Consider the following 27,170-nt stretch of genomic DNA (forward strand, 5'->3'; position numbering starts at 1 on the left):
CTGATTATCAGTGTAAAAGTCCCGTCACAGAAAAGCCGGTTAACAGCTTTCCCTTCCTCAGACAGTGACAGCGCTGAGGAAAGGAAATACCAATAACTGGCATTTGTTTACACGGGATCAGCTATGATTGGACACAGCTGATCACATGGTAAAGAGTTAACATCATTGGCTCTTTACCCTGATTTGTGATGCATTGTGTCTGAGGGATATAGTTCACCACCGTTTGCTGTGCTGCGTGCCCCGGGGTGCTGATGTGCGGCAAGAATGGGACATCCTCCCAGAATGAGAGCGGTCATTGTACAATAGGCCGGGGGGAATCAGTTAATCGCTACTGAGTTTTTATTCTCTTTTATATAAACAAAAAAAAACAGACGTTTTTCTTAGTTTCTGTTAGAACGTTTTGCAAACAAATAATCTTTCTTCATAAATTTAGTCCAAAATGTATTCTGCTACATTTCTAAAATAACCCAAATCAGTGTATATTGTTTAGTCTGTATGACAGTTATAGATTCTACAAACTATGGCATATACAGTATATTTGAAAATTGATCAGTTCTGATGTACTGGCGGCCTATATCATTTCTTGGGGCCCTAAACTGTCAGGACAGTACAAATACCCCCAAATGACCCCTTTTGGAAAGTAGACAGTCCAAGGTATTTAGTAAGAGGCATTGTAACTTTTATTTATGTTATAATTTTTTTGAAAATTAAGATATTAAATAGAATTTTGTTTTTTTTCAGGTTTTTTTTGTACATACTGTCACAAATGCAATACACCATCATCATATGACTGATACTGACTGGTGACAGTATATAAAAAAAAAAAAAAAAAAAAAATGTAATTCAATTTTTTAAACTTTTTTCTTTTTTAAATTTTTTTTTCTTTTTTTACATATTCTGATCAGAGTAGTTCAGTGTCACCATAGCAACACTATACTACCTTGGGGGGGTTGGGTGATTAAGGATTTTTTTTTCACACTATTATTGCTTATAACAGTGATGATCACTGTTATAAGCAATAGGTTTGCCTGTCATTAAAGCTGAGCTCCACCCAAAAGGGGAGGTTCTGCTTTAAAGACTGGTCCCCCGCACCCCATTAAGGATTGACACCTTTGAGGGGGGGAGCGGGTACCCGAATTTGACAGCTTGTCTGAGCTTTCAGAAAATGGGGCAGAGAGCTGAAATTACACAATACAGAGCTCAGTGAGATCGCCTAGGCGATCGGAAGTGGAAGGTGTCCTCCCTTTCTCCCTCCCCGTAGTCTTTTGGGACACGTGACAGGTCCCAGAAGACTACAGGACTATTCAGGAAGCGCAGCGCTACTCGCGCATGCACAGTGGGCACCTGGCTGTGAAGCCGCAAGCTGTCACAGCCGGGTGCCCACACTGAAGATGCCGGCGCCAGGGAGAGAAGACGGCTGGTAAAACGGGCTGCAGAGGACACACCGCGGGACCGAGGGACAGGTGAATGTGTGTTTTTTAAAAGTCAGCAGCTACAGTTTTTGTAGCTGCAGACTTTTATTTTTTGACAGCGTGAGTGGAACTCCACTTTAATGGATTTCATCCATGACATTTTGCTTATTGTTGTGATCTGTGATTGGTCACGTGATCACATGGTACAGGGTGCTGTCACTGGCCCAGGTATCATGTGATCACTTGTGACAATTACAGATCACAACAGTAAACAAAATGTCATGAATGAAAGCCATTCATGATAGTTTGCTTACAAGTTATCATGTGACCACTATGATTAGAAATAGCAATCCCATGATAGGGGTACTGGTGGACACAGTGGTCATGGAATTGTGTTGCTGCACACCCCAGGGGTAGAGCCAGCGTGCAAGTGCTCAGTGACATACGGGTATGTCGTGGGCCTTCAGCTGCCATCTGCTAGCAGCAAATCTACTGCTATGGGGCTGCAAGTAGTTAAAGTGGTTGTAAACCCTTACATATACCCAGTGAAGTGACTACTCTTAGGCAATACATAAAAACAACTCCTCCTGCTAAGTTGTACCTGTTTATCTACATATTTTCTCTATAGCCACTCAAAGTGCAGAATTTATAAGGCTTATCTGAGCTTTCAGAAAATGGGGCAGAGAGCTGAAATTACATAATGCAGAGCTCAGTGAGGAGAGCTCTTAGAGCTGATTGCAGAGAAGGGACACACCCGTTTCACACAGCACACAGGAAGAGAGCTGAGGCTGTCAATTACAGACGGTGTGCTAGAGCTGCCTCCCCTGTCACCTTTTTCTCTTCGTGTCGGGAAAACTCATCAGAAGTGATTCATGCTGATAGCAGAGGAACAAGGCAGCTGACAGAAATGACACTAAGGGCTGGTTCACACTATAGAAACGCAATCCAGATAAGTTTCGGATGCATTTTTGCATGCGCATTTTTTGCGTGTTTTTGGCACGTTCCAGTGAGTTTTTGATGCATTTTTTATGCTTTCCAGTGCATTTTTTATGTATTCCAGTTCATTTTTTCCCCTCTCTTTTTCTTCAATTTAAATAAGAACATGTGTGTTCCAGTACGTTTGTGGCGCATTTTGTTGCATTCTGGTGCATTTTTGATGCGTTTTACCAGGTTCCAGTACAGTTCTGTGCAGAAAAAAATGCAGCATGTTCTACTTTTTTTCTGCAACTGGAACACACTGGAACTGCAAGCACTGATGTGAACTGTGACATTGACAACCATATAACCTACTTTCTGTGCATTTTGGATGCAGAAAAAAAGCAACTGAAACGCATGTAGTGTGAACTGGCCCTTAGTGCTCTGGATTGAGACAAGTACACACTATAGAGGGAAATGCTTTGTTCATATTTCATGTCTGAGGTTTACAGCCACTTTAAACTGTGTACATTGTTAATTATGGATGAATACCCAGCTATGGAAGCACTTGCATGCTACTTGTTTTACCCTTCCAAATGTAGTACAAATTTATTTTGTGGTGTGTATGGATCCATAGGATTCAGATGCATACAAAACTAGATGCTGACTGCAGTCCTAATGACTGTTTAATTGGTAAATGAACTACGAGTGGAAAGGTATATAATATTTTGTTGTACAAGGTGACTTTATTTTAGTTTGGACCCTACAGTGAGAGGGTCATCTTAATTTTGCATAGTGTAGGAAAGGGTTAAAACCCATTTTCTTCCTTCTGTTGAGCTCTAGCTGTTCCCAGGAATGAAAGGAAAAGTCCAACATTTGGAGTGTAGCACTACCCTCTGGAGGGACGCTGAATTTTTGGGTCCCCCTTAAGTGCCCGGTCATACCGGAACGATTTGGAAATTGAAATTGCACCTGAAATTGCATCAAATGAATGTGAATGTCAGTGTCTTACCATCTATGACTTGCTGCAGCACAATTTCTATAGTAGCTCTTGCATTACTTTTTCCGCACTTTTGTTGCGATGTCACATGCAGAGAATGTAATGGAAATCGCACTGCAAATTTCAAGAAATCATTGAAAATCTTCGCAAGTAGCAATAAAGTCTTCAGAAATCGCACCTGAAATCTCGCTGAAATTGCAGATAAATCATGCAATTAAAAATCGCAGCCGTGTGACCAGTGACTAAGCTCTGCACAACCAGGCAACACGCATTTTCCACACTTTCTCCCAAAGTTAGTAAAACAGCCCTTGAGCTTGTTTTTGTTGTTTTTATTAGGGATTAACAACTTGGATGGGGTCTAGAGGTATATAAATGCCGAAGGAAAAGGAAAACTCGAGGACAACTGCTTAGCACTGTACAAAACGGCTCTCTTACAATTAAGGGTTGCTCTTAGCCACCATGCCCGACCTGCTGCCTGGGGATTGGCCAAGTTCCCTTAAACATACAAGTCTAGGCCTCCTCCCCTCTTCTAGAAAGTTCTTCCAATTTCTAGAAGGGTGTGAAGGCTCCAGAAGCCCTGACCTGTAGAGCGTCTCAATCCGCCCTGCGGTAACCTCACTCCTGGTCTGACTCATCCCAGGCTTCTAAGCCTCTAACACAAAAAACCCCTATCTAGCTAGAGGCACTACAGACCTCACCAAAACAGGAATAGAGGGGAAATCTTGTCCCCATGACAACTAGGATTTCTCTCCCATTTAAGGGTTGCTCTTAGCCACCATGCCCAATCTGCTGCCTGGGGATTGGCCAAGTTCCCTTAAACATGCATGTCTAGACCTCTTCCCCTCTTCTAGAAAGTTTCTCCAATTTCTAGAAGGGTGTGAAGGCTCCAGAAGCCCTGACCTGTATAGCCTCTCAGCCTTACCTGAGGTAACCTCACTGCCTCACTCTGGGCTGACTCATCCCAGGCTTCTAAGCCTCTAACACAAAAAAAACCTATCTAGCTAGAGGGCACTACAGACCTCACCAAAGCAGGAATAAAGGGGAAATCTTGTCCCCATGACAACTAAGATTTCCCTCACTTTTTGTTACAGGGTGTGAAAGGAAATCTCCCCAATGGGACACAGATAACAAATTGCCAATGGTTTTACTTTACCCAAAACCCCAAAAGTTTTGGCCTCAGATATACGGTTGTGCTTTTGTTTGAGGTGCTTTAACCAGAAACACATAACTCGTTATTTTAGACTTGAAAGGAAAACGACACTAGGACATTGACGGAGGAAGATGAGAGCTGCAACCAGCCCCACCCCTCGAGGTGAAAGGGTTAAGTTTGCCGACACTCCTGAGCGCGCCTCACGTCCCCCCCCCCCCTGCTCTCTGCCTATGTGGCGCGCACCGGGGGCGCGCACAGCAAGGGACGGGTCACCTCTCCGTAGCAGAGCCGCGGGAACGCGCACGGGCCAAGCGAGACGCGGTGACGTCACGGGGAGAGAGCTGGAGCCTCACCCAGGTTGGGCTGGTGGCGCTGTGTGTCCCGAGCGGAGGAGGACAAGCGGGAGGCGGCGGGGATCCCAGGCAGCGCCCGGGCCCATTCAAGGAGAGGGTGAGTGGAGCGGAGGATGCCTGTACAGTGAGAGGGCCGCCGGCGGGCTTGGCACAGGGTAGAAGGGGCTGTGGAGAATGGAGGGGCTGGGCCCAGGCACTGCACTACACAGGCTGCCTGCTGGCAATGGGGAGATGTCCTCCTGACAGGCTTCCCAGGGAACTCTTTGTGGGTGAGGGAGACACAATGGGCAGACATGACATGGAGGGGCTGGGCAGTGGTGGAAGTCATGGTGTGCATACTTGTAGTGTGTGTACAGTGCCAGGTCCTAGGGGAGCCTGCTGTCCTGTCATCTGCAGTGTGCCTTTGTGACAGGGAGACTCCTCAACTCCTGACACAATGTCTTCTCCATCTCTATGGACGACGAGTGCACTATGTCACCTTTCCAGGGGAAATGAATGTGAGCCTGGCAACTTTGGGGCAGGGATGCCAAACCAGAAACAACAAGCGCTGCTAATTATGGCATCTGAAGTCTTCCTCTTTAAAGTTCCCGTAATGGAAGATGTCTTCTGCTGCAGGAACTGATGCAGGCACTAAGTGACCCTAAGCACTGATTGGCTTAGGCAACCCAGGCTTGACACTGGACTGCTTTATTAACTGCTTCAGTGCCTGCAGCTCCATCACTGCATTGGTTGGTATGAACACAGGGAGCGATATGAAACTTTGACTAAAACCACAAAGCTCAGGCTCCAAGATAAGCATCTGGACTTAAAACAAAGTGACAGTTATTGTCAGTTGAGTCCAGAGGGATGTGAAAATTGACAGTCACATGGCTTCTTATCTTTGAATTCATAAAGCTTTGCCACAGTCTTCTGATCTATTTGTCAGAAGACATATTAGGTGTAGACCAGCCTTTCTGAACACTGAGAAAGTCTTGAAATAACTTTTGAATCTCAGGGAACCCCTGCTAAAGATTGCTATATCACATGATACATTAATGTGATGGTCAGTGGGAAGAATGCTCATTACACTTGCAGTCATTGGGAAGAATTATCCCCTTACAGATAGCTGAAAAGGTCAGTGGTGTCAGTGGGAACTTATCTGAGGGCAGAACTTGCGCAATGAACCCTTAGCAACCTCTGGAGGAACCCTAGTTGCGAAACCCTGATGTAGAACATTGTCACATCATATTATACAGTAACCCCTTCGATAGTTTAGATCTGTTCAGTGTAGCAAAAAGAAGTGTGGATAAGACTTCCCCATTTCAAGAGATTCCTTCCTTGGTTTTATAAAGTATACCAGTTTTATTGTACAAGTACACATAATTGTTCTTTGCATTTTTTGTTAAACATGTTCAAAGATTTAGCTGTTTTTACAGTACAGCCTAAAAGTGATTCTAAAGTCTTAATGCTTTTACGTTAATGCAGGGGTCTCCAAACATTTCAAGCAATGGGACAGTTTGCTGTCCTTCAGGCTTTTGGGGGGGCTGGACTGTGGCTAGTGGGGAATAGAAAATGCTCCAGCACCACTGCCCATGAGTTCACCTTTTGACAAAAATAATAAATGCACATTGTTTTGCAGGTAAAAAAAAAAAGTGCTTTTAATATATTTTTTGTTGTATGAGCCTGGAAAGCATTGCACCAGCGATCAGCAGATCGTTGATGTCATGCAGGTCTCCTGCAGACCTGTCTGTATATCTGCTTGCCCATACGGGATGTACGGGCAAGCAGATAAACTGATGTGAAGAATCAATGAACCACCACAGTGTACCACAGTAGTTCGAGAACTACAAGCAGACAGCTGCTGAGGCTGTCTGGACTTGTAGTTCATTCATTCAAGGAACTCTGTGAATGAATGACGTGGGCAGAGCCCCACACAGCCGCGTTGATTTAAAAAGCTTGACAGCTAGTACAGGGAATTTCTTCCGGTACTGCTGTCACAGGGAGTGGGGAGGGGGGGGCATTAGGCTGCAGCGTTACGAACATGTTACATGTTCCATGGGTGGAACATGTAACATGTTCCCAAAGATGAACTTATCCTTTAATGGGAAGACTAGTGCTCCATTGATGGTGTTAGCAGGAGGAATGGTTCTCTATCATTGGTGTCAGATAAAGCCAAACACATGGCCAGTTTGGAGAACACTGCCTTAGTACATTCTCTGCAGTAAGTTTAAATAAAAAAAATCATTTTGTCCAGGATCACCCCCTTCTACTTGCCTGAGCCTGATCTCAATCTAGGTCTTTGCGCACAAGCAGCATCTCTCTGCTCTCTCTATCCTCACAGGACAGGTTGATAGCAGTAAGAGCCATTGGCTCCTGCTGCTGTTAAATCCTATGACGAAGGAGCAGGGGGCGGAGCAAAGCCTGTTGTCTAAGTGGACGTATGCAGCAGGGCTTGAGTGAACCTGCATGAGTACCCCTCTTAGCAAGGCTTGCTGGGGGAGGGGAAGAGTGCTCGGAGGGGGGAGGAGCCAGGAGCACTGGTGGGGAACCCCAGGAGACAAGGACAGTTTATTTAAAAAGTAAAGGTTTGATATCACTTAAAGCTGGTCATACACTGTACAAATGTCCAGTTTCTGATGAAATAGCCAAAATGTGCTTGGTGGGTGGCTCTGTTGGCTGTCTCCGGGCAGAAAAAATTAAGAGCTGGGTGTAAAATTGCCAGCCAGACAGTGGCTGCATCCAATCAGATGCAGCCACCGCCCCGGTAAATTTCCAGCTGTCAAACCACAACAGCCACAGCAGGAGAATCCTCAATCTGCACTGTGTAGTGTGGATAGAGGAATCCCTTTTTTTTAATTATTTAGCTTCTGTATGGCCAGCTATAGGCTGATGTCAGACAGGTGATTCTTCTGCTAGTGATCCTGCTGCTGGCGATGTGTGAGAATTGCCAGTGGCAGGATCACTAAAGGGGCTGCCTGTTTATTCCTGTGGAATGACTCCCTCTGTAGCTGAGGCACTGAGATGTTGCTCTCATCCCTAGTGATACAATCAAGATTCAGCAACATTCAGGTCAATGACAGTTACATCTCACTGTCTAACTACAGAGGGAGTGATTCCATAGGAACAGACAAGCAGTCTCTTTAGTGATGGTAACAATTGCCTAAATGTTTTAGTGAAATGAGCTTCACCTACACTCTGCACAGGAAGAGGTTTCTGTGCAAAATCCCTCCTCCCCTCTGTGGCCTGCAAAGGGAAGGAAGAGACTGCACTGCAAATATATTCTGTTCTGGTTTTTATTAAGAGCTCAAATGGTTGAGAAATGTAAGCTTTTTTTTTACTTTAGTAGTCATCAATACATGTTTGTGCAGTTTTTGTGCCCAGACTGTTTACATTTTGGCTTAAAAAATTGAGTTTGTAAGAAATCACTAATTTGTGAAAATAGAGGGAGGGATAGACATTGGTAGGTAACAACATTGGTTTTAAAAAGATGAATCTTTCATTTGTGATTGTTTTATAAGGAAATGTATTTATCTGTGTTGTCTGATTAGTAAAGTAAACCTGTCATAAGTGCAGTGTAAGGGCTGCCATTGCTGACTGCCTTGTGAAAATGGTACATGATTGGGTGTTATGCTGATCAGTTCTTTGAGTCACTGATTTGAATCCAATATGATAACAAGGAAAGTCAGGTTAATAACTAAAAAGCATGCAAAGTAATGCATTGATGTGGAAACCTTGTCTTTCCGCAAATGGCCATTAAAGCCATTGAACTGCTGACCATCACCCTTTGTTTCTATGACTCTGCCTAATTTTGGTGATGAGGTCTTTTTAATTTGAAATACCCTCAGCAAAAGTGTAGCTTTGAAGAAATGAGTGATCTGTTTGACAGGGCAGTCACCATGTTTCATCTTCTTAGAAAATGGAGGCTTTAAAACCTGACTGGTATAAAGAAGAGTTCCACTTTTCCTACAGTTTTCTAGTGCAGGTTAAAATATACACACTTGCTTCTAAATGATTGTTGTAGGTTCTGTGTTCTTTAAAGCAGAATTACATCCTAAACCTGACTAGTCCTTAAAAATGTCCCCTCCCCCTTCCTAATGCACATGCTAACTAATCTGTGTAATAAAGATGTGTAGCCATACCTATTTTCAGCCTGTTGCAGTCCTGTCACATGTTCTGGCTCCCCAGTGTCAGCCATTGGTGATTGAATGGGAGAGGAGAGAGTGTCAAAAATTTTCTGGGACATGGGAGCCTATAGGTAACGTCACCGCTCCCAGTCATTTACAGCTATTAAGCGCTCTCCCCTCTCTGCAGTTGCCACTGGCTGATATGTGGGATCATGTGACCAGAGTGAGCTGAAAATGGGTAAGTATATACATCTTGTTTACACAAGTTAGTCAGCATAGGTGTTAGGAGGGGGAAAGGGACATTTTTAAGACTTGTTAGGTTTAGGCTGGTATTTTACTTTAAGGCTATGTTCAGACAGATGCTAAAATAGTTGCTTGACAGGTGTTTCTGACCCCTGCCAAATGCCCTCTGAACATTTAGGGTCTGTTCATGCTGTTGCACAGCACTGGCAGACTGTTGCATTAAAGTGGAAGTAAGCTCCTTTTTGTATATTTTATCTACAGGTAAGCCTTTAATAAAGGTTTACCTGTAGGTACTGTAAATATCTCCTGAACCATGCACGGTTTAGGAGATATTTACTCTAGAACAGCTGGTGATATCACCGACGCATGCACATTGCGCTTTCAATGGACAGGACAATAGCACATTAAGCTCTTAGCTTGCAGGGAGAGGATTTTTTTTTCTCTGTGGTTTGCTTCCGCTTTAAGGCAAACCCTTCATTTGAAGGTGCATATAGTATTTTTTGTAATGCGGCACACCACCATGGATGGTAGTATGTTGCCATGTGTTACAGTGCTCTGCCACACACACCAGTTGGCCAGGTTTTCCCATGTAACCCCAGCACTGTGCTTTGAACAAGCTCTAAAAAGTATTAAGGTAATGAACTAAAGCAGTTTGAGTGTCAGTTTCAGTGTTCAGGGTAACGCTAACCACATTCTATGCATCTTCTGGTGGACCTTTAGACAAGTGTTAAAGTAGTACTCTAATTCTTTTTATTATTTTAGAAAAACAAAAACATGGTATACTTTTCTATCATAATATTGCACAGAGCGGACCCAAACTTCCTCTTCTAGGAGCCCTCGCCAACGCTCTTGGCTCCTCCTTTTCTGCATGTGCCTGGTGGGAGTAAACAATGCCGATCTTTGGTATTAGAGGCAGAAATTTTTTGTGCCAGTGGGAGGAATAGTGCCCCTTTGTTGCCATTGGGAGGAACAGTGCCCCATTGTTGCCATTGGGAGGAACAGTGCCCCATTGTTGCCATTGGGAGGAACAGTGCCCCATTGTTGCCAGTGGGAGGAACAGTGCCCCATTGTTGCCAGTGGGAGGAACAGTGCCCCATTGTTGCCAGTGGGAGGAACAGTGCCCCATTGTTGCCAGTGGGAGGAACAGTGCCCCATTGTTGCCAGTGGGAATAACAGTGCCCCATTGGTGGTGCCAGTGGGAATAACAGTGCCCCATTGGTGGTGCCAGTGGGAATAACAGTGCCCCATTGTTGGTGCCAGTGGGAGGGATTGTGCCATAGTTGTTGGTGCCAGTGGGAGGGATTGTGCCCCATTGTTGGTGCCAGTGAGTGGAATAGTGCTCCTTTGGTGTCAGTGGCGGGAATAATGCCTCAAGGGCCAGATAAAGGGAGGCAAAGGGCTGCAGTTTGGCGGCCACTGGTATAGAGGGTTAAGGGGGCTATACAAATGCTGGGACATTTTTTTTACCCTAATGCAGGGAATGCATTAAAGTGATAGTTAAACTTGTTTGTGTACTTGTACCTACAGGTGAGCCTATAATAACGCTTACTTGTAGGTACTCAAAATATCTCCTAAACGTGCACTGTTTAGGAGAGATTTACTTGTGTAGTAGCACCGGCGCATGCCCTCTGAAGGACCGGCAAACTTGTACCATTCCTTCAGAGCTGTGTCTGTTAAACAATGACTCTCTTGCACATGTGCGAGAGTGACGGCATCGCGACTCAGCCATTCAACTGCCAGAGCCCGCGAACCTGGAAGGACGACTAGGTAAAGTGGAAGCTCTTTCAGCGGTGACAGCGCGCCACTGGAGGGCTTCGTTTTAAGGTAGGTTTTTTCCTAATGTGCTAGTTTGCGATGCATACTAGCACACTATGACATTGCCTTGCATCAAGTTTACTACTGCTTTAAGGTAAATGTCTTGGCTTTACAATCATGTTAACAGAGTCTCCCATACACACAAACAAGGTGTATGGTGGATTCCTCCCACTGGGAAACAAAAATTGTATTCTGATAGCGACACTAGCCTCTGTCAGAATACACTGCAGCCACAGAGTGAGGAAAGTTTTCCAATATCGTCTTTTCAACAGAAGACGATCAAACATTTTTCGGTTCATCGTTGAATAGACATCTAGCAGATTTGTCACTACAGGGAGAGTTGTAATTTGATGTAGACCTCCCTGCTTAACAGCTGTTGAGATATAATATATCTTATATTGGAGAAGATTTCAGTGTGTTGCTGTAATTTAGTATTGCTCAGGATCTTTGTATTTCATTATGTTACAAAACTCTGGCAGAGACGCAGCAAAATATTTTTAAAGTGGTATGAAAGTCTAAATGTTTTCTTCCTTAATGCAATCTTAGCATTAAGGTAAAAAAAAAAAACCACACCACTACCTGTCATACCCTCTCTGTCCCCAAACATTTACCTGGATACCTGCCACCTCCACCAGTTCCATTTTTGGTCCCCTCACTGTCTTGTTTCACAGGAGTAATTGAGGCAACGAAGCCATAGGCTCCTGTTGCCATCAATTTCCTGTGAGGAGGAAGGAGGGGCATGCCTTTCTGGTAGTGTGTGCATCTGTGGATGTATATGACTCGGTGTGGAACCCAGCAGGAGTGTGCAGATGCTTTCCTAGCACCCTGCTTGATACAAGAGGCACCCAAAGGAGGGGAAGAGACTTCAGCGCCAGTGGGAACCGGTAGAAGAGAACAAAGACAATGTTTCTATGCATTATTGTTGCAGGTAGATAAGTGTTACCCCCCCCCCCTTTTTTTCTTCTTCTTAAACTTTACTGTTGCTTTCACTGCTTTTGCCATGCCCATCAATAAAATATTCTATTTGTTGTGTGTTAAACATCAAATAATTACTGGGTACCCTATTTCCATGTTAAGATACACCCTCTCCTTCCCTGTAACACTATTTTTTTGGCTTTGCTTTCATGGTAACAGCAGCATTTTAAAATTCCTAATACTATGTTGTAAAGCAGCTGCAGCCTCCTCACTGCCTTTAAAGAGGATTTAAACTGTCACTCTGCTAGCATTGACATTTTTTTCACATCATCTATGATACTGTTCTCACTTTGAAGTTGACAGTGTACTTATTAATATATATTCCTAAGGGCTCTTGCACATGGGCTGACATGAACCTGTTCAGCATTATTGCCTGTGTATTTCCCTGCCCAGAAAGCCCAGGTGCAGTGTACGGCCTGCTATTGGCATGGAAGATTGCATGTTGCTGTAATTGTGAATACAGTGGTGCTGTCGTGAACAAAGGTACAGCATAGGGGCATGTTGCGTTCTGGGTATTTCTTCCAAGTTTCATACATAAGTACTCCTCTGTGCACTGTCCAGTTGCAGCAGCTGTAGGCCTGTCATAGTGTTTGACATACTGCTGGTAGCAGGACTGGACGGGTGCGTCTGTGCCATCCACCTGCACCTAAATATGAGTCTTATGTATTGGAGCTAAATGTCATCAGTGTCAGAGCTTTAACTGGAATAGCCCCTCATTTAGTCATAGCAGAAAGGTTTCAGAAGCTGCAGGAGGTATGTACAGGCACATCTAGGTGACTGCAACAAGTTTTTTTTTTTTTGTGACAGTCTTTCTAAATTGCCAGCTTTTGTTGCTTCAATACTTTGAATCACTGACCAGGAACAAGTATGAAAACTCCTGACTTTTCTGATATGCACACTTATTTCCAGGCAGTGATGTAGAAAGTCTCATGACAGGTTTTTGAGTAGTGAAGCAAGAAAAGGATGACAGCCTGGAAGCTTATACACAGATACAAAACAACATTTAAAAAAACTTCAGTGCCCAAACATTGCTAAAATAATAATTTAAAAAAAGCTCTTGCTGCATTTCTTGCTGTGTCTCAGACACTGTCTACCTCAGATTCACTGCTCTGTGATGCAGTGCCGATCATCTTCCTTGTTCAATGAACTCATGTCCTGGATGTGCAGGGCGTCAAAGACCTGCCTCAAAGGTGTTTCATTAGGCTGTCCTGGACTTACAAAACATGTTGCAAAGACCAGCAGTAAGCCACTATGTACTGCTGCTCTCTACAGCAGTTAGTAACCCCTACTGCCGGAGAAAGACTCTTGTCACATAACCAAAGCCATAGAAATCAGTGTGTATGAAGAATTTTTTTTTCTTAAATGATGCTGTGTGATGAGGGCAAGAAATACAGCAAATGGGCAAAAATAAGAATCAGTAACTGGACTTAAAATCAAGTCAGCAATGTCAGTTGTCATATTTCAGCCAAAACATGTTCCTGTAGAGGGAATGCAATCCAAAAGAGAACCAGGAAGTTCAGCTCGCTGTTATGGTAGGGCCAGGGTGGGGTGAGCTCAAGAGGAACTATAGTCATATGAGCAAAAAGCTAGGTGTAATACAGTTTCTTTATAGTTAATGGTTTTTTTATGTACAGTATGAAATTATGTATGCACCTGAAAGCAACCATGTTTGCAGGCTACTGCTACGTGCTTAGTGCAGGCAGTGATTGTACCTTACCAATCCTCTTATGTGCAAATCCACCTAACAAGATCTGTCTGATTGTAAACAAGACTCAAAAGTCTCTCTATAGTGCTCCTGTTAGCCATTTTCATTGAGCATGGCTGTCCAGTTTTTAGTTCATATGAGAGATCTTGAGACAATAAATAAAAATGTGAAATAATAATGCTGACATGAGCCTTTTCAATTTGTGTGGAGTGTAAATGTTAGTGATGCAGATCCTTAAGGGGGCAATGTTTTTATATTATAAAGAGGCGCTGTTACTGCGTGCACTGAATTTTAAAGCAATTGTAAAGGCAATTTTTTTTTTAAATAATAAACATGTCATACTTACCTACTGTGTGTTATGGCTTTGAACAGAGGAGCCCCTACCTCCTCTTCTTGTCTACTGCCGGCGCTCCTGTCCCCTCCCTCCTGCCAAGTGCCCCCCACAGCAAGCAGCTTGCTATGGGGCACTCAAGCTGGCTCGCTCCCAAATCGCTGCTTTCTGTGACCATTCACACACAGCAGCAGCCTTGCCCTGCCCCCTCTCTCCTCATTGGCTCACTGGCTGTGATTGACTGTAGTGGGAGCCAATGGCAGCAGTCTCAGCCAGTGAGGAGAGGGAGACCCGAGGTTTGCGTGGGCGTTTTTTTATTGCTTTCTTTAGGGGTGCTAGAGAGTTTGACTCTCTGTATGCCTTGGTAAACATGTCACTGGAACTAATAGTGACGTAAGGTCCAAAATCTGTAGTTGTCAGCAGAACGAGTATTGAATGTAAATTGTCCAATGAGGAAGAGATCATTTACCTTACTTTGGAGAGATTTCCTTTCAAAGTGACATTAAACCCAAACTTCAAATACTAGCTTAAGATGTAAGAATATTACATCTGATTGTATGTTGTTCATTTTGTATAAAAAGTCCTGTTGTGACTGCAATTACCTGGTGATCCTGCCAGTTCATTACAAGTGAAACGTTATTGTCCGCGATCTTCACTGCTCTATGTTGTTGCGCAGTCTGTGCATGCTCCTGAATTTCTTATTTCTGTGTTAACAAGCATCATGTGGGTCAGATCCAGGATTGTAATTGACAGTAGACTCATTTCCCTGCTGTTTGTCTTTGCTGGATGTGTGAATAAGAGCTGCGTTGATCATGTGATCCATTCAAAAAAGATTCAAATGTAAACGTTGTGAAGAAAACTCCGCTTGTTTTGTTTCAAATATTTACATTTGGAGCCGTTTTAACCGCTAGCCTACAGGGCACTTCCTGCCCAGGCCAATTTCCAGCTTTCAGCGCTGTCACACTTTGAATGAAAATTGCGCGGTCATGCAACACTGTACCCATATGAATTTTTTTATAATTTTTTTGTGACATATAGAGCTTTATTTTGGTGGTATTTATTCACCTCTGGGTTTTTTATTTTTTCTTAAACAAACCAAAAACCACTGAATTTCGAAAAAAAAGGTTTTTCTTAGTTTTTGTTATAAAATTTTGTAAATAAGTGCTTTTTCTCCTTCACTGATATGCACTGACTGGCGGCACTGACGTGCACTGGTAGGCACTGATATGTGGCATTGATGTGGCACTAATGGGCACTGGCACGAGGCACTGATGAGCACTGACAGCTGGCACTGATGGACACTGACAGGTGGCGCTGTTGGGGCTACACTGAGCATCAGGGCACACTGATCATCAGTGCTCTGATGATCAGTGTACATGTCCCCTCTGTGGAAAGCCGATTTACCGGCTCTCCTCTCCTCTCGAGTTGTCAGCGTGACAGCTCGTGAGGAGAGAAATGCCGATAACCGACATTTCCCTGTTTACATGTGATCAGCTGTGATTGTACATAGCTGTTCTCATGACCAAGCCGATATCTTCAGCTCTTTCCGTTATCGGTGATCCGCTGTGTTCAAGGGACACAGCGCACCGCCGGTCGCCGCGCTGCGTGCTCCCTGAGCCGCACATGCATGGTGAGAATGGGAGGACGTCATATGACGTCCTCCCAGAACGAGAGAACAACCTTGCATCCGTCATGTTACTATATGGTGGGCGGGAGGTGGTTAATGGATCGCATGATCTCCAGAGCTCTGCCCACATATTCATCATTGATAGACAGCAGAGCATTGACTCGCTATGCAGTTTATTACTGATATTTTGGCAGAGCTCCGTAGTTCACGTGACCCTTTAACTGCTCCAAATAGACCCTTGATATACTCTCCTGCAATTAAAACCCCCGGGCTTGTCAAAATACCAATTTAAACTAGCCACCCATGTACAATTGGTCGCCAAACAAACCATAGCGAAAGCCTGGAAACAGCAGTTTGTAGCCTTTACAGAAATCCACTGCCGCCTTCATTTCTTCCTAATAAATGAAAAACTGTCTAGCATTCTCTGACACCCATGAGAGATTCCTTAAAACTTGGACTCCATGATTCCGGCACGCCCACCCCGAGGTATCCGTAAACTACTTCACCTCACTATAGCCTTATTAAGCTTTATAAATCGAACTTGAGTGCTTTAGACGTTCATTCCACGATCTGTCTCCACTATTCCTTTCTCCTTTTTCTGAATTTCTATTTTCCGGCTCTTCCACAGGGATGCCTCATGAACCATGAGGTGTTCTATACATCTCTTGTCTTGAAAGCTTACTAGTATATTATTATTATTATTATTATACAGGATTTATATAGCGCCAACAGTTTGCTCAGCGCTTTACAATATAAAGGGAGACAATACAGCAACAATACAGTTCAATACAAGAGGGATAGGAGGGCCCTGCTCCTTGGAGCTTACAATCTAAGAGGTATATATCTATATATTATTATTATACAGGATTTATATAGCGCCAACAGTTTGCTCAGCACTTTACAATATAACAGGAGACAATACAACAACAATACAGTTCAATACAAGAGGGATAGGAGGGCCCTGCTCCTTGGAGCTTACAATCTAAGAGGTATATATCTATATATTATTATTATTATACAGGATTTATATAGCACCAACAGTTTGCTCAGCGCTTTACAATATAACAGGAGACAATACAGCAACAATACAAGAGGGATAGGAGGGCCCTGCTCCTTGGAGCTTACAATCTAGGAGATCTACCAATATAATCCTCTTATCAATGAGCCATGGATAGGTAGCCTTTGTTCCCTAACTAATCCACCGACACAAATGTATGGGTTTTGTTTTTTTTTTTTTCTGTCCTTTGGACAAGGTATCTATGATGTTACTTATTGTTATAGTTATGTTTTGAATTTGTACTTACAAATACCAAAAAACCCAATAAAAACCTATTGAAAGGAAAAACTGCTCCAAATGTAAATGATATATTTTGAAATGACACATAAAAGTAAGTATTGCTTTCATGAGTTCGCTTCACATAAAATTTACATTTTGAGCAGTTTTAAAAGGATCATATGATCTACGGAGCTCCGCCCACACATTCACATATTCATCAGTGTTAAACTATGTAGTAAGTCAATGCTACGCTGTCAGTGTTCCTGGCACCACCCCACATGATGTCAAAGTGTCATCCGGGGCAGCTGAGACACTACAAAGTTTATTTTTTTTTAATTCTATAGTAAATGTCCATGTCTATACATACAATGAAGCATTTTTTTCATGTGTTTCAATTTACATAATGCTGTTTGCATTTAAATTAGGGTTTTTGTTAATCTATACTATGACTGCTAGAGCTCCACCTATCTACAGCACTTAGACTTACTGAATGAATAAAAAATGATCACATGACTAGCTATAAACATAAAAGGTATTTACATATCTTATAGATCACAAATATAATACCCTTGGTTTTAATTATACTTCATACTGCATATTGTTTAAAGCATATGCATGTGGGATTAATGACACTTCAGTGTTTTATCTGCAAGGCAGAATGTGAAGTGAAGTCTCTCAAATGAGACACAGATGGCAAAAATACCTGACAAGGGTTTAACCATTTGCTACTCTATCAAAAAAAAAAGTTATGGCTTGATACGTTTGAATGGAGGATGGAAGGGATATAATAAAATACCTGTCAAAATAATTATATCTTCTGTCAGATTTGCTGTTGGTTATCCCATTGGGGAGATTTTCCATCACTTTTGAACCCTTTTTACTTGGACATGTGTGTAATGCATAAAACTATTGTATTCAGTCAAAGCTTGATGTTCATAGGGCAAGATAGCAGGCATTTTCAGTCTGTTACCCATAATTTCCTCCTTGCTGTAAGAAATTATTGTATCTTCTCAGTTCTTTTGGTCCCTGTTTGTAGAATACACATCTCCACTGAGAACAGGAAATGGGGGTGGGAGGACCAAGTTATGTTCCACAGTACTTACAAAAATTCCTACTACTGCATGAACTCTCATGCAGTTTTATTTATAGCGATATTGTGCAATTGTTCACTTGTTCTCTATGTACTGGCTGCCAGAAATCGCTGGAGATTTTGCTGGGAAAATGCCATGTTTGAGTTATTAAAATTGCCGATTTTCTGGATATTGTGGTGTCTTATCCATTGGAGTGTTTTCTGTGTAGGGCCTTTTTTTTTTGTGGTGCTACATCCAGTGGTGTATTTAGGTTTTGTGCTGCCCTAGGCAACACAAAAAAATTCGGACGCCAAACCCCCCCGCCCGGCGAAGAGAGCCTGACACTAGCCCCCACAAGAGAGAGCCTTCCACTAACATACACACCCCTGGTGAAAGAGAGAGACACTCACCTTCACAGCTCTGGACATCCCCAGGAACAATTTATTAATAAAAACCATCATAGGTACACTCACATTGCCATGTGTAATGCCTGACACTAGGTATGTGCATATGCAAGTAAAGAAAAACGTTTCCTATCTATTTACTAATGCTAGCAGCATAAGGATTATAAATAGTCCATGTTGATTGAGAGAATGAAGTAATTGCTATAATTTCTTGAATGCCAGGCTGGGACAAGGGAAGGGGGGGGGGGGGCAGGAAGGGCAGCCACTCACTCCAGATCAGTGACTGACAGCTAACTGGCTGAGGCTTCTTGTCTGCTCTGACAGCTATTGCAGCCACACCATGCTCCAAAGCTAAAAACTCCATGCTCCAACACTCTTTGCCCACAGCTGGCACTACAAACAAAACTACAGTGCTGAAATTTCATTGTTTCATCCGCTGCAGATTTTGTAAGTTTGCACACTTACAAAGAAATGAAGTGTCTATAATTTTTAACATAGGTGTATTTTAAATGATAGAACTAGTATATCAATCAAAAATCACAATACAAATATTGTAAATTGCAGTTCAGTGAGTAAAATAAATATTTGATCCCCTACCAACCAACAATAACTCTGGCTCCCACAGACTGGCTATGTGCTTATGTGGTACACAGATTAGTCCTGTCAATTTAGGAAGGTGCCCCTAACGACAACTCTTCATGTGTATAAAAAGACACCTGTCCACCGAATCTTTCTTCCATTCAAACTTCGCCACCATGGACAAGACTAAAGACCTGTCAAAGGATGTCAGGGACAAGATTGTAGACCTGTACAAGGCTGGAATGAGCTACAAGACCATCAGCAGAAGCTTGGTGAGAAGGAGACAACTGTTTGTGCGATTATTCGCAAATGGAAGAAATACAAAATAACCATCAATTTCCCTTGGTCTGGAGCTCCATGCAAGATTTCGCTTCATGGGGTAAGGATGATCATCAGAAATGGTAAGGGATCAGACCAAAACTACACGGGAGGAGCTTATGAATGATCTCAAGGCAGTTGGGACCAAAGTCACCAAACAAACCATTGGTAACACAATACGCTGCCATGGATTGAAATCCCGTAGAGCCCCATCTGAAGATGGGTAGTGGACTGGTCTTCCAGCATGACAATGACCCAAAACACGAGTGGCTCAAGAAGAAGCCCGTTGAGGTCATGGAGTGGCCCAACCAGTCCCTAGACCTTAATCCTTTAGAAAATTTGTAAAGGGAGCTGAAACTTTGAGTTGCAAAGCGACAGTCAAGAAACCTTAAGCATTTAGAAAAGATCTGTAAAGAAGAGTGGACCAAAATTTCTCCTGAGATGCAGGCAAACCTGGTAACCAAGTACATGAAATTTCTTACTTCTGTGATTGCCAACAAGGGTTTCTCCACCAAGTACGAAGCCATGTTTTTCTTGGGGATCAAATACTTATTTTACTCACTGAGCTGCAACTCAATTTATAACATTTTGTATCGTGTTTTTTTTCTGGATTTTTGGTTGATATTCTGTCTCTCTATCATTTAAAATACACCTATAATAAAAATTATAGACCCAAATTTCTTTGTAAGGGGGCAGACTTACAAAATGTGCAGGGGATCAAATAATTTTTTTCCCCACTGTACCTCCCAGCTGTTAGCAAGCGTTTGGCCATGAATGAGCAGTGCACACTCCATTCCAGCCAAGGACAGCCAGAACAAGGGGGCAGAGAACAGGCAAAGGGCTATACAGCCATTCTGCATCATGCATTAGTTGCAGGGGAGGGGGCTCCCATTTGGCAGTCTCACCCTGGATGACCTTGTCCCCGGTATCTTCTAAAAGAAGCCTGTACTGAGGTTGCCATTCCTGAACTCCTTGTGAAAATACTAATTGCCTGGCTGCATCTGACTTTCATATTTTGTGATTTTCTGACCTGGAAAAAGTCTACAGCATGTGAAGCCAGAATGAAGTCAGAGCTTGACATACTTCCTCCATGTTGGTTTTTCAGAAGGTACTGAAGCCAGTAAATCAGCAAATGTCCAGCTGCTGGTTTTGGCTTTTGGTGTTTTTTTTCTATAGCCAGTACACTCCCCAGCATGTTATCCTATGTGTCCATGTACACATAGGCTTTAATCAGTGTTTTTTGGCTGGAAAAAACCCCCCAAAACTAGTGGGTTTCTAGAGGAGTTTTTTTTTAGCTGGAAAAACACTCTAACGCTGGTAATTGGGCAAACTGGCGTTTTTGGGGTGGTTTTTCGAGCCAAAATGTTGATGGGTTTTTTTTGTGTAGAAAAAACCTCAAATGCGGCTAATGCAAAAACGCTAAACAAAATTTGGAAAAAACGTGCATTTTTAACGTGATTTTATACAGCTAACGCTACTGGCGGTTTTGAATTGCTCAGTGTACATGGGGACTAACACTCAGGCAACTAGCATTTTCACAAGGAAAGGTAAGCAGTGGCTATCTATATATCTCCTCAGGGGTTTACCATTCTCCAACACTGATCTATAGGTATGGAAGGGACACACTGGTAGCTATTGTTATTGACTTGTGAGGGCAGTATGTTTGCCTTTCTTCTTTGCATATTCTGCCATTTTATTAGTACTGTTAAACAATACGAAATTTAGTGTTATGCTGCACCTAGACCTTATAGTAATCCTGTGACAGGTGGTAATAAGCAGATGGATGCAGGCTACTGTAGTGTGCTAATGGGTCTGGCTTGCTAATCAGTAGTTGCAAGTGTGCTTTTTGGGTGGCCTGTAATCTGTCACTCAAGAACCCCCCTATTTTAGCCTATTGAGAGGTGCCTCTGTTGTACTATAGTATGTTCTGGGGTTGTCCCTTACAGCAGTCATCCCTGGGTTTCAAGTGCTCTCAGCATGTCCTGCTCCATCAGGTCTAATCATTTCTACCAGTCCTCTGATAAGTCTAGTTAGATACATGATATAATATCCCTCAGTCTCATCAGCCATTTGAACACAAACTCTTGGCTTGGTAGTGTGTTCATTTTTGTGATGATGGAGTAAGACACAACAATGCCTCCGCAAGGCTGATTATTGATCAAAAAGATTTTTCTAACCTCTTCTGTCAATATTGCCGATGTAAACTGAGAGCTGGTAGTGTCTGCAGTTATCCATGCACATGGTAAAACTGACAGACTGCCATGTCATATTTGTGGGCAGCTCTAGAGTGGTCACATGTGGCAGATGTTTAACTGAAAACCAGCAACATTTGTATGCTCTGTGACCCACCAGAAACTTTTTTCCTGTTGCATTGTTTGACCACCCTAAGTCTGGATTTTCTTTCTGCACTCCTCTATATTACTTTTAGTATTGATCAAGGTACCTTAACCTCCCTGGCGGTATTCCCGGGTGTAGCTCGGGGTAAAGTTTCAGTACCACAAGTGGTAACCCTGAGCTACACGCGGGAATACCTTGCAGCGCTGCTTCGGGATCTGTTCTTCTCTTACCTTGTCCTGCGCTCCCGCGATGTCCCTCCTGCAGTGTCCCCTGTAATGTCCTCCGGCCGATGCCGGCATCTGTCTTCTGGGTTCCGTCCCTTGCGAGCGTCTGGACGTACGGGGGATGGAACGGCGGGAAATTTGAAAATTGACAAAAACTGACATTCACTAAATACATTAAAATCACATAATAAAACATTACTGTATCAAACCATTTCACATACATTTTGTCTCTAGTGCTTTGTCCTGCGCCCTGCCTGCATTTTTACTGTTCTTCCTGCCTTGAAACTGAGAAAGTCCATGGCGTCCAAAAAGCGTCCCTTTAGGTCAAAATAGGTTTTAGACCAGCTAGAGAACAGCGATAGTAAATCAGAACCACTTGCAGAATTGAGTGATAATGATTCGTGGGGGAATTCGTCATCAGACACTGAAAACGATTCTGCGACTTTGCTCAGTGATGTGCGAACTTGGCGCTATATTTAAAATTTCAGTGTTTTTGGTTTGATTTTATTGAATTAAATTTATTATTATATTATTATTTTTTATGATTATTAAATTATAATTTATGATTTTGTGTTTCAAATTTTATCATACCCAGGATGTTTACTAGACTCTTGTTCAGACAGATCTCAGTGAGTTATTCCTAAAAATTACAGGCCTACATATTTCCATGCAAAAAAATGTACCGCTTTGAGCACAGAAATATGGACATAATCAGACCGCTAGGGAGGTTAAGCAGCAGATTCCAGCATGCAGGACTTTTTATGCATGGCAGCATAGTGCATGGGTATCAATAGATTTTCTATTCTACTTGCATTTTCCCTATGCTGGAAATGAGGCAAAATCCACAGCAATATATCCAATGTGATGATATTCTCAATCCTTAGAACCATTTTTCCTGCTGAGTTATGTCTTTTTGATGGTAGTTGTCAGATCACTTTTATTTTTGTATTGCAAATGGAATTATCCACTGATAATTAATATGTGCACTTGTCAGCTATAAACTTTGATGTGTTGTCCTGGAATAGGATTGTCATCTTGTGTGTTTGTTTTGTTTTTTTTTAAGTTTTGTGAAGAACTGAAGAAGGTCACATATACAGTGTTACCCCTAAATGGTCTATTTTTTCAATATAATATTGTAAAAACAGCCATGTTGTGTAAAACAGGAATGTCATATCACTGTTACTGCATTGATAATTGAAATATTCGCAAGTGCTCTGTGTGAGTTATATGAGGATGATATATATTTTAAGAAACATTTATTTTTCTGAAGGAAGTATAAGGTATTTAAGCATTGGATGCTTAAATTGCTAGTCTCTTTTTCTAAATACGTTTTCTTGAATTCTTAGTCTTATGTATATGCTTTTATTTCTTAGAAATTTTAAAGGGGAGAATGCTTAGAATTTCTGGGAAATGAGCATGACATTAAGTAAATGTGTGTGAGCATGGGGTGAACAGTGAGGGCCTTTAAAGATGAGGAATTCAGGATTTGGCTTTGCATGACCATATATGGCAGGGTCAGTCGTCTTAACCCAGTAAAATCTGAAGCAGCATATGCATCACGTTCATGGGATTTTCTTCCTCTTGGTTAAAGAATCTCAGCAAACTTGCAAAGCTTTTTGCTTTTTTTGTATTGCAAAACATATTATTTAATCAAAATCACATAAAGTGCAACAGACCTTTCTCACGGGCGTTCAGTCTGTATCCGTCTGTCAGTTTTTCAGATCCAGACTGAACCACAATGCATGCCTATGGGCGGGCGAATGAAAACAGATGCATGTCCATTCATATCCGCATTGAGTCAAGATGTAGGCAAGAAAGTCTATTACCACCTAGTATCCATTATAAAATAAATATATATAATTTTTATTCTGCCTTAATTGTTTTCCCTTTTTCGAGAATCCAAATCGATTCTCTATACGCTTAATTTTATTATCCGTATGTGGGTGTATGTATATATTTGTGTGTATATGTATGTATGTATATGTGTATGTATATGTATATATATATATTATGTGTGTCTCTTCTTTAATGGTTTTTGAATGATTATATAACTTTATTAAATAGTATTTCTGTACCCAGTGGCTAAATGGTTAGCACTTCTGCCTAGCAGTACTAGGTCCGTTGGTTCAAATCCCAACCATGGCACCACCTGCCTGGAGTTTGCATGTTCTCCCTGTGCCTGCGTGGGTTTCCTCCGGGTACTCCGGTTTCTTCCCACACTCCAAAGACATGTTGGTAGGCTAATTGGCCCGTCTAAATTGGCCCTAGTATGTATGAATGTGAGTTAAGGACCGTAGATTGTACGCCCCTTGAGGGTTAGGGACGTGTGTGTGTGTGTGTGTGTGTGTATATATGTATATGTGTATATATATATATATATATATATATATATATATATATATATAGTGCTGCGCAAATTGACGCCGCTATAGAAGTACCTGTAATAAATATTTGTCTGGAGTTCCACTTTATTGATTTATACTCGTATGCCTAGGAGTAAGTGCTTTCTGGGTTCTTGGACAAAGCTTTCCTGTGAAAGCATATATAGGAATTAACTGACAGCTGGGGATTTCTGCTTTTTGCAGAGAATGTAATATCTTGCCCTACCTTTTCCACTTTCTTACAGTAACATTCTAGCTTTTGGTGAGTCATGAATTTAATTTGCATTGAACTATGTTTACAAGTATCTCTCATTTGACATGTTGTCGACTTTCATGCCAAAGGCCCAGTAGGGTAGGTAGCTCTCTTTGAGGGGTCAGCAACCAGTAGATCGCGGCCAGGTGACTGGTAGATTGCGGTCCGAGCTTACCATCCCAGAACATCAGAGTGCAATGCAGAGGGACTACTTGTAAAATTGGAGCTGTAGTAGAGCACAAGAGTCGCATAAGCTGATGTCTCCTGTAGTGTTGACTCCGGTCCCATGTGGAGTGATACCAACTGCACTCCACCTACAATGCAGGTAAACCACAGCACATCAGTAAGAAAGCAGCCTTATAGGGAGGCTCAGAACAGTACATTTGCAGTTTGGGAGGTGCTAAAACCCCATAGTTAAGATGTTTTTACCACCCCGCCCAACCACGCCCCTTTTAGCTGCAGTGGCCAGGGGTGTACACATGTCGCAGTGGGAGTTATACACTCTGTCATGGTTGGTGGGTGTAGCACCGGCCAAGCATAACACATTCAAGTGAATGAGGCCGCTCTGCAAGTTCCCTGCAACCTAGTGCACTACAGCAAGCAAGGGGTTGAAGCAGGCGGCATTGTGTTGCTTTCTCACCACCTGCTAATCATTGGACCCTGCAGAAGCATGCAGTTGTGGGGCGCTTTCAGAATGGCTCCATTTACTTGAATAGGTTGTGATTGGCAGGCAACCGGGGGGAAGGGTGTTAATTCCTGCATGTGTACACCTTTGACTACTGCCCCAGCAGCTAAAAAGGGGGTAGGCATTTGGGGCGGTAAAACCGCAACTCAATGGTGAGATTTTACCACCCCCAACTTTGTGTGAAAAAAGTTCTAATGGTGCCACTGCCGAATGCAACTAAAGGTGCAACAGGCACTGGTGCTCCTCTGAAAAGCAATCCAAGCGTGGTAGCGATAAGTTTCCTCCTCACCACCTAATTTAAACTCATGATTGCCGTGCAGTGCATGCGATTGTGACCTGGTAGTACAGCAATAAGGTTTAAATCAGGTATAAGGAGGTGACATTGTGCCGGTGATCTTTGACTTCTCCCATGGTGTTCAGGTAGGTCTCCACCTCTTTAAGGTTGCCTACCCTGGCTTTAGATCAATGCTTAATAGTGCTGACAAATGACTTCCCATTTTGCTCAGACGCAGAACTATGCAGCCAAATTCAGTAATTAGAGAGGGGTGAATTGAGACATGATGTTTGAAACTTGTTGATTAAGAAAATCTGCAAATATCCCCTGATCTGCCAGCTGGTAGCCCTCCGAATGGATAGCAGCCTGCCACACTTGGAAAGAGCCCTCTGTTCATTCTGATGCCAGCCTTTATGTTGTGAAAGTAATACATTTATGCTAATAAATTAAGGACTCCAGTGCTGTTCACCTGACACACAAAAACAGATCAAGTGTATTGAAAGCCTCATTTATTTTTGTTTGTTTTGGATGGAGTGACAAAAGGGTTAGTCATGCATATTCACACCCCTTTTGTTTTGCCTGTAGCTGATTAGCCCAGCATTGACTGCTCCCTTTTGGGTTTAGACCAATACCAGGCTGAACCAAAGCTAATCCAGAACTAAGAGAAAGTCTTGGCTTTACATACTCTTAAAATATAAGCATGAAGTCTTAGGTTTTTTTTAAATAAAACAGCTCTTGCCCATCATTCACTGCTTGGCCACTGGTAAAGTGGATTTGTAAAGATTTTATTGTCTCTAACCATATTTCTATTATGCACAAAAGATACACAATAGCATTGTATTTTTTCTTTGGGTGAACTGCATGTGAAACCTTCAGCTTTCTTTGGGTGGACTGCGTGTGGACTTTCTTTGGGTGGACTGCGTGTGAAACCTTCAGCTTTCTTTGGGTGGACTGAATGTGGACTGCGTGTGAAACCTTCAGCTTTCTTTGGGTGGACTGCGTGTGGACTTTCTTTGGGTGGACTGCGTGTGGACTTTCTTTGGGTGGACTTCGTGTGAAACCTTCAGCTTTCTTTGGGTGGACTGCGTGTGGACTTTCTTTGGGTGGACTGCATGTGAAACCTTCGACTTTCTTTGGGTGGACTGTGTGTGGACTTTCTTTGGGTGGACTGCGTGTGAAACCTTCGACTTTCTTTGGGTGGACTGCGTGTGGACTTTCTTTGGGTGGACTTCGTGTGAAACCTTCAGCTTTCTTTGGGTGGACTGCGTGTGGACTTTCTTTGGGTGGACTTCGTGTGAAACCTTCAGCTTTCTTTGGGTGGACTGCGTGTGGACTTTCTTTGGGTGGACTTCGTGTGAAACCTTCAGCTTTCTTTGGGTGGACTGCGTGTGGACTTTCTTTGGGTGGACTTCGTGTGAAACCTTCAGCTTTCTTTGGGTGGACTGCGTGTGGACTTTCTTTGGGTGGACTGCGTGTGAAACCTTCAGCTTTCTTTGGGTGGACTGCGTGTGGACTTTCTTTGGGTGGACTGCGTGTGGACTTTCTTTGGGTGGACTTCGTGTGAAACCTTCAGCTTTCTTTGGGTGGACTGCGTGTGGACTTTCTTTGGGTGGACTGCATGTGAAACCTTCGACTTTCTTTGGGTGGACTTTCTTTGGGTGGCCTGCGTGTGAAACCTTCAGCTTTCTTTGGGTGGACTGCGTGTGGACTTTCTTTGGGTGGACTTCGTGTGAAACCTTC

General features: G+C 42.8%; 1 protein-coding gene across 1 annotated transcript in view; it reads left to right on the forward strand.

Moving 5' to 3' along the window:
* The first annotated feature begins 4,734 nt into the window (after positions 1-4,734).
* The window catches only part of LOC149464865 (ras-related protein Rap-1b-like), an 87,164-nt gene continuing 64,728 nt past the window's right edge, over positions 4,735-27,170 (forward strand). Inside the window, exon 1 of the mRNA XM_089674208.1 lies at positions 4,735-4,927. The gene's annotated coding sequence lies outside the window, so the exon portion shown is untranslated. The remainder of the gene's footprint in view (positions 4,928-27,170) is intronic.

The sequence above is a fragment of the Staurois parvus genome, unplaced genomic scaffold, assembly GCF_062004578.1.
Source record: "Staurois parvus isolate SC_StPar_1 unplaced genomic scaffold, SC_StPar_1.0 ptg000147l, whole genome shotgun sequence".
NCBI classification, from domain to species: domain Eukaryota; kingdom Metazoa; phylum Chordata; class Amphibia; order Anura; family Ranidae; genus Staurois; species Staurois parvus.